Here is a 9109-nt window from a genome sequence, read left to right on the forward strand (position 1 = left end):
GGTGAACAAGTGTCTGCGGATCAGCTGTGATGTGGAGGCAATGATGCCTCAGCTTCAGCTCCACCAGGCTTCAGTCTTTCCTCAGCCTGTTCATATAGTGTTTTCATATAGTGTTTTCTATTTACTTTTGTGAAGAGTGTCAAAGGATCGGAAGGGGCTGGTGGGAGCCCAGACTCTCAGTTGCTATATGGATCCATGAAGGCTCAGTTCTCTCTGCACACTGCTCCTCACCTGCCAAGGTCAGCCACTGGCTCTGCTGTCCCAGGGCCCAAGGTTCCACAGATCAGTTACCTCTCAGATTCACAGGTTTTTAAGAAGGAACAAAAGAGGAGACAGGATTTGGGAAAGACACTACCTGAGAGGTGTAGAAGAGTCTCACTTTCCATCCTTTGCCCACCTCTAACTTCTACCACCAGCCCCTCCTGACTTAAGAGGCATTTTTGCCCAAACTCTGAACCTCAGCCCTTCTCTCTTCTGAAATGGCTACAAAGGCCAGCCCAGCTCCTGCCTCAAGAGTAAGAGCGGCCCTCACAGGAAGAATGGCCAGTGCCCTTTCTCACTGATTAAGTCTCTGCACGATTGCCATTGAGGCTGACAGAGCTCTGTTCACCCAGAGGAAGTAGCAAATCTGTACTCCCAGGGGCCGTGCACGCCCTGGCCTAGCTGAGTCCTGGAGTCAGTAACAGGAGAAGCTACAGAGAAGAAAACTCAGTGCCCCCAAGATGCACTTCCCTGTGTCCCACAGCAATGCCCCTGTGGGTCATACCCAAGTGCTTCTGAACTGTCTGATTTGTACCCAATGATGTATAGGGTGCAGCTACAGTGTTTTGGCCAGGCTCAAGCCTCGGACTAATGAAAGGACAGGGTCCTCTCATTGCCATGTGCAAAGTCCCAGCTGGAAGGGCAGAGCCCTTCAGCACAACCACAGCTGTGGTTGTAAGTTTGAACCTATGGCCCAAACATGTGGCCCCACGTGCCTGTGTGCTAGAGTTCAGGTGCATGTAATTGAGTGAGGTTGGAACTCACGAGAATGCTGTAAACAATGTGATCACGCCCCTACTTTGCCTCGTGGCATCTGCTATAAAATAAAGACACGGCTTGTGGGTGTTGGTGCTGTCTCCTCATCAGGGAGCAGCATCCCACTGAGACCCAGCTTTCATTCTCTTGTCTGTCTTTTCTCAATCCTTTCACCCCCCACCCCCCTCAGGATCACCTTTGGCCGTAACAATGATGGAAAATTTTGCACAGAATAGACACCAAAAAAAGTGGTCTCACACTCTGGTCCTTATCAGGGGAAGCTTCCTAAAATCAATCAAGGGTTTCTAATTGGCAAACATGACCTCTACCTCACTCTCCAGCCTGTGCTCACAGCCTTCATTCCTTGTTCCAGAAACTGTGACCTGTTTGTAGTTCCTTGCACAGTGTGGGCCAGGTGTCAGCAAATGTTACCTGTAAAGGTCCAAATAGTAACTATTTTAGGTTTTGCAGACCATACAGACACTGTCAAAACTATACAACTCTGCCACTGTAGCATGAAAACAGCTCAGATGATGCATGAAGGAGTGAGTGTACCCATATTACAGTGAATTCTTATCTATAAAACCAAGTTTGCCCTGATTTGTTGACACCTGCTCCAGGCCATATCTTTAGCCCTGAGCCTTTCTTCTCACAGTTCCCTTCACTTGGAATAGCCTTCCCACTCAGCTGTTTCCTTTACAGTTATGCACTGCATAACAACAGATCCATATATGATGGTAGTCCCATCTATACTAATAGAGAAATATGCAAATTGTCCAGGACGCCATCACAGTAACAGTAATGACTGAACAGCAAGCTGCATGGGCGACCAGGCCAGCAGGGGGGTTAGTGAGGGATGACTAAACTACTGAACAGCAGGCTGCGTGGGAGTGATCCCCAGGATTGGGCCTACACCGGCAGTTGGACATCCCCTGAGGGGTTCTGGATTGGAGAGGGTGCAGGCTGGGCTGAGGGGACCCCTCCCACATGCAAGAATTTCATGGTATATAATAGAGCTGAAAATTCCTATCACCTAGTGACACTATAGCAGCCGTGGGCAAACTACGGCCCGCGGGCCGGATCCAGCCCATTTGAAATGAATAAAACTATTGAAAAAAAAGACCATACCCTTTTATGTAATGATGTTTACTTTGAATTTATATTAGTTCACACAAACATTCCAGTCCAGTTTAAGAACCCATTGTGGCCCTCGAGTCAAAAAGTTTGCCCACTATAGCCATGGTAACCTCCAGGAAATCCTTATATTATAGCCGAAGTTACTTACATTATAACCAAAGTTATGTCTTAAAGTCTCAGCTGTGGTAAAGTCACAGCATAAGGCATTAGTCACAGCTATCAACATAGAATAAGGATATAAAAAAGAAATATTTTCTATAGCTAGACAATGTGTTTATATTTTAAGCTAAGTATTAATACAAAAGAGTCAAAAGGTGTGTTTTTTAAGTGTATAAAATAAAAACCTTATAGTAAGCTAAAGTTAATTTATTGTCAAAGAAAAATTTTTAGTTTGGCCCGTGTTGCTCAGTGGTTAAGCATTGACCTATGAACCAGGAGGTCACAATTCGATTCCTGGTCAGGGCACATTCCTGGGTTGTGGGCTTGACCCCCAGTGTGGGGTGTGCAGGAGGTAACCGATCAATGATTCTCTCTCATCATTGATGTTTCTATCTGTCTCCCTCTCCCTTCCTTTTTGAAATCAATAAAAACATATCTATATATATAAAAAGCCAGCGACCATAACTTCATAACAACTGTAATGACTGGTCACTACGATGTTCATTGTGGCCAGCAAACCAGCTCGATCAGCTAGATATGTCTCCTCTTTTCCCCACTGACCCAAGAGCTCTCTATGTGGTTAGCTGAGGCTGATCCCTGGTCAGCATTGCAGCTTTACTTATTCCTCTGCTCAAACCTGTTCTTTTCCCATTCTTCCCAGTTACTGTTCTCAAAAGTATCCTTTAACAAGTACTGCCCACTACCAGACTCTCTCACACCAATCAAGGGTGGAGCCGGCTGGCCAAACACACCACACCCTTCCCCCAGCCAGCCCCACCACCAATCGGCCTGCCCCACCACAATAGGCCTGCAGCCCCTTTCTCCCTCTGGTCCTGTCCCTGATCACCCCGCCCCCACCCCAATAGGGGCGAGGCTGGCCTGCCAACCTCCTGCAGCCACTCCCTCCAGCCACCCTGCCTCTGATCACACCCCCCACCCCAAAAGGGGGCAGGGCTGGCCGGCCAACCACCCATGGCCCCTCCCCCAGGCCGCTGGCCCCCCAATCAGCACCTCCCACCCCATTTTGGGGTGGGGCTGGCTGGCCCACCAACCTTAGCCCCTCCCATGGAGGCCTCACTCCTAATCAGCCCCCCATTCCCAATTGGGGATGGGGCCCGCTGCCCAATTGCCCACAGCCCCTCCCCACAGCCAGCTGGCCCTGATTGGCCCTGATTGGGGCATGCCAGCCTGCCAACCTCCTGCCATCTCTTCCTCCCAACAGGCCCAGCCCCGATCTGCCCCAATTGGGGCCGGGCCACCTGGACACCACCCATGCACAAATTTGTGCACTGGGCCTCTAGAATATATATATATGAAAGAAAATATTTAAAATAAATTTAGAATAGCCTAAGTGTTTGCAGCAGTGCACAGTGATGTCCTAGGTCTTCACATTCACTCACCTCTTACTCACTGATTCATCTGAGCATCTTCCAGTCCTGCATGTTCCACTCATGGTCAGTGTCCTCAACTGGTTATTTTAATGGTATTTAACAATACCATTAAATATCCTCTAATGGTATTTAATAATACCACTGTTATTTTTTTTTAATCTTCACCAAGGATATGAGAGAGAGAGAGACAGAGAGAGAGAGAAAGAAACATCGATGTGGGAAACATCTATTGGCTATTTCCCATATGTGCCCCAACCAGAGACAAACCCAAAACAACCTGGAATCGAACCCACAACCTTTTAGTGTACAAGATGTTGCTCCAACCAACGAGCAACCCAGTCAGAGATTTTTTTTTTTCTTTCAAGAATGTCGGGCCATTGTTTATCCTTTATACTGCCTTTTTATTTTACCTTTTCCATGTTTAGATATGCTTAGATACACAAATATTTACCACTGTGTTACAACTGCATACAGTATTCAGCACAGTAACATACTGTACAGCTTATAGCCTAGGATCAGTAGGCTATACTATATAGCCTAGGTGTGTACCATCTAGGTTTGTGTAAGTGCTCTTTATGAGGTTTGCACAATAACAAAATCTCCTAATGACACATTTCTCAGAACATAATGTTGTTAAACAATGCATGGCTCTATCATTTTCTACTTACTCTTGTCTTCAATTTTTTATTGAGTGCATTGTGTGATGTTGGTTAAAATAATTATATAGGTTTCAGGTGTATAATTCTATAGGCCCAGTGCATGACATTTGTGCATGGGGGAAGTGAGGGGGCCTTAGCCTGGCCTGTGCCCTCTTGTAGTCCAGGACCCCCGAGGGGTCCTTAGCACTGCCATGGAGGTGGGAGAGGCTCCTGCCAGTGCTGCTGAGCTTGCCAGCCTTGAGCCTAGCTTCTGGCTGAGCAGAGCTCCCGCTGTGGGAGCGCACTGACCACCAGGGGGCAGCTCCTGCATTGAGTGTCTGCCCCCAGTGGTCAGTGTGTGTCATAGCGACCTGTCGTTCCACCATTTGGTTGATTTGCATATTAGGGTTTTATTATATAGGATGTTGTATTCTGTGTTCACCACCCCATCGCCTTCTTTCACCATTTGTTCCCCCTTTACCTTATTCCACCTTCCACTATTCCCCTTTCCTTCTGGAAATCTCCATACTGTTAGCTGTGTCTATGAGTTTGGGTTTGTTTGTTTGTTGTTGCTGTTGTTTTTTGCTTAATCCCTTCACTTTTTTCACCCATCCTCAAACCCCCTCCCCTCTAATAGCTGCCATTCTGTTCTCTGTATCTCTTTATATTTTGTTAGCTTATTTTATTCATTAGTTTGTAAGTTAAACCTTGAAGACACAACTCACAACCACTGCTTTGTCAACTGTGTGGGCAACACCTTGATCTACATAGTCACCACCTAAGTTCCTCTCTGAGGCATCTACTCAAGGCCCCTTGGGCACACCAGCTGCCATGGCAACCATATTTCCATGGGCATAACCCAATAGCACCTGCCTCACACCTGTACTGGGGCCTCTCACCTCCTGACCTGGGACCTCTCTATTGGTTCTGGAGTGTGAGATGCCACAGAACTCCTGAGTGCCCACATGTGCACAATCCAGATGTGTGGATAGGGGTCGTTGCATGTGAAGAACTTGTGATCAGTGGGAAATGGTGGATAAACTCTTCTCCTCTCTGATGTGTAGTGTGGTCTTCATGTGGTCTATCTTCAGAAAATCAAGCAATCCTTTTCACTTGATAGCAAGCAGTGTCCAGCTCAGTAATGCACTCCTCAGAATGCTCTCAGTCATTCCCCACTTTATTCCTCTTGCACTTTACTCCTGCTTTCATGTTTGAATTCCAAGTGAAACATTGGTATGGAATAATTTACCTAAGACTCTCTTTTCTAGGAAACCTGAATAAAACAAGATTGAACATGCATGTGCATGAACACACACACACACACAGCTGGGTTGGGACAGGTGTTCTACATCAGGTGTCCTTCAATTCCTTGTGTGTGTGTGTTTTTACATACATCTTCCCCATCAGACTCTGATCTCCTTGCAGGCAGAGATTATGTATCTGTATATTTTTGTATCTCCAGAACCCAGCAAATACATGGTGTTTCTAGCATTGAAAAAATATCTGTTAAATGAATGAGCTAAACAACAGTAACAATTAGAATCAAACTATAACCACTCCTGAACTTCCTCTGAAAAAAAAGGAAAACTAAAATAAAAGAAGGAAGATCAAAGGAAGGAAGGAAGGAAGGAAGGAAGGAAGGTAGGAAGGAAGGAAAGAAGGGAGGGAGGAAAGGGGAAAAAAACAAGACAGATAATAGCCAAATACCAGAACCTGAAAGGAGTTTACATTAACTTTACGTTCTACAGAGCTGAATGAAGAAAAAAAATGAGCTGCTCACATGTGCTTTCCTATGAAAACACAGACATCACCGAGACCTGACTAGAAAGGACTGTCAACTAATTGTCTCTGCCTCTGGACTCAGAGATTTCAGATCTGCAATATCCAGGGCAGTCATTCTGTACACATGTAAATTCTGCTATGAGTTGTAATAAATTCTCCCATTCCCCTTCATTCCCACCCATGCTTTCCCTAATCTATAGCCCCCAAATCTTTCTGTTCCTTCAGAGAACAGACAGAATTTCCATAAAACAATGGGTAGGAAGTGGTGAGAAAGTAGAAAGCCATGGTCTAATATCCCAAGTTGAAACAATAAGCTTCAGAAAATATTCTTAAAAAGATAATGCTCAACTTAAATGTCCTTAAATATTATTTTGCTTTCTTTTACATATTTCATAGTAACTGGATCAAAGACAAATGTGTTATGTAGTTATTTACATTAAATTTATAAAATAGTTACAGCATGGGAAATACCTATATTATAATGCCATACATAAAAAACCAGGATACAAATTGTTTAAAACATATTTTTATTGATTTCAGGGAGGAAAAGAGAGGGAGAGAGAGACAGAAACATCAATGATGAGAGAGAATCATCGATCGACTGCCTCCTGCACACCCCATACTGGGTATAGAGCCTGCAACCGAGGCATGCACTCTGACGAGGAATCAAACTGTGACCAGCTGGTTCATAGGTCAACACTCAACCATTGAACCACACCGGCTGGGAAAACCAGGATACAAATTTTATATAGTATAAACTTCAATATATAAAAATGCATTAAAAAAAACTTCAAGGAAATACACCAAAATATTAAGAATTGGGAGGTTTTGTTGGACAAGTTAAAAGTAACATTTTTCCTAGAAAACTTCCTGGTAACAAATAAAAATGAACATGTAACAACCCCAAATCTATGGACACAGCAAAAGGGCTCCTGAGAGGAAAGTTCATAGCATTACAGGTTTCCCTCACACACACACAAAAAAAAATCTAAGAAAAACTTCTAATAAAGTCTCTAACACTAAAATTAAAAGAATCAAAAAGAAAACAAGAAAGCCCAGAGTAAGTAGAAGGAAGGAAATAATAAAGCTCAGAGTGGAAATAAATGACATAGAGATAAAACAAAACAAAACATCAATGAAACCAAGAGTTGGTTCTTTGAAAAGATAAACAAGACTGATGAACTTTTAGCCAGACTCATCAGGAAACAAAGAGAGAGGACACAAGTAAATAAAATCAGAAATAAAAGAAGTGAAGTAAGAACTGATGCCACAGAAATACAAAGGATTTTAAGAAAAAACGATTAACAACTATATGCCAACAAACTGGACAGCCTGGACAGAATGGACAAATTCCTATAAAAATACAATCTCCCAAAACTGAATCAGGAAGAATCAGGAAACCTGAATAGACCTATAACAACTGATGAAATTGAATAAGTAATTAAGAAAAAGAAAAGAAAACCTCCCAGCAAACATAAGCCCTAGTCTGGACAGCGTCACAGCAGAGTTGTACCAAACATTTAAAGAGGAACTAACACCTATCCTCAGCAAACTGTTCCAAAAAACCTATAGAATGGAACACTTCCAAGCTCTTTTTACAAGGCCACTATTATCCTATATAATAAAAGGGTAATATGCAAATTGACCCTAACAGCAGAACGACTGGGAATAACTGGTCGCTATGACACACACTGACCTCCAGGGGGCAGATGCTCAATGCAGGAGCTGCCCCCTGGTGGTCAGTGTGCTCCCACAGGGGGAGCTCTGCTCAGCCACAAGCCAGGCTGACGGCTGCCAGCACAGTGGTGGTGGCAGGAGCCTCTCCCGCCTCTTCAACAGTGCTAAGGATGTCCGACTGCAGCTTAGGCCTGCTCCCTGCTGGCAAGTGGACATCCCCCGAGGGCTCCTGGGGTGCCAGAGGGATGTCTGACTGCCAGCTATGCCCGATCCCTCAGGAATTGGGCCTAAACCAGCAGGTGGACATCTCCCAAGGGGTCCCAGACTGCAAGAGGGCACAGGCCAGGCTGAGGGACCCCCTTGAGTGAACAAATTTTTGTTCACTGGGCCTCTAGTCCTAACCATAAAACAAGATAAAGACACTACAAAGAAAGAGAATTATAGGCGAGTATCCCAGAAGAACATATATGCTAAAATCCTCAGTAAAATATTAGCAAATCAGGTCCTGAAATATATTAAAAAGATCATACACCATGACCAAGTGGGATTTATTACAGGGATTCAAGACTGGTACAATATTAACAAATCAATAAATGTGATACATCACATAAAAAATTAAAAGAAAAAAATCATATCAATAAATGCAGAAAAAGAATTGACAAAATCATCCATTTTTTATAAAAACTCTCAGCAAAGTGGGAATAGAGGTGTCACACATCAACATAATAAAGGATATGTGACAAAACCACAGTCAATGGACAAAAACTAAAACCATTCCCCTTAAGAACAGGAGCAAGAGAGGGATGCCCACTTTCACCACTCTTATTTAACATAGTATGGGAAGTGCTAGCCACAGTGATCAGACAAGAAGAATAAATAAAAGGCATCCAAATTGGAAAGGAGGAAGTAATACTCATTATTTGAAGATGACATGATATTGTACATAGAAAATCCTAAATACTCTATCAAAAAAGTACTACATTTAATCAATGAATTTGGCAATGTAGAAGAATACAAAATTAATATCCAGAAATCCATGCCATTTTTATACACCAAGTAAAGGCCCAGTGCACAAATTCATGCATGGGTGGGGTCCAGCCACACTCCCTTTCCCCCGCAATCAGGGCCGATTGGGCTGGGCCAGCTCGGGGAAGGGGCCATGGGCAGTTGGCTGGCCAGCCCTGCCCCCTCGTTGAACTCCCTGTAGAACTCCTGGTTGAGGGGACAATTTGCATATTAGCCTTTTATTATATAGGACTAGGGGCCCGGTGCACGAAATTCGTGCACTGGGCGTGGGGGGGGGGGGGT

This window comes from Myotis davidii, unplaced genomic scaffold (assembly GCF_000327345.1).
Source record: "Myotis davidii unplaced genomic scaffold, ASM32734v1 scaffold494, whole genome shotgun sequence".
Classification (NCBI taxonomy): domain Eukaryota; kingdom Metazoa; phylum Chordata; class Mammalia; order Chiroptera; family Vespertilionidae; genus Myotis; species Myotis davidii.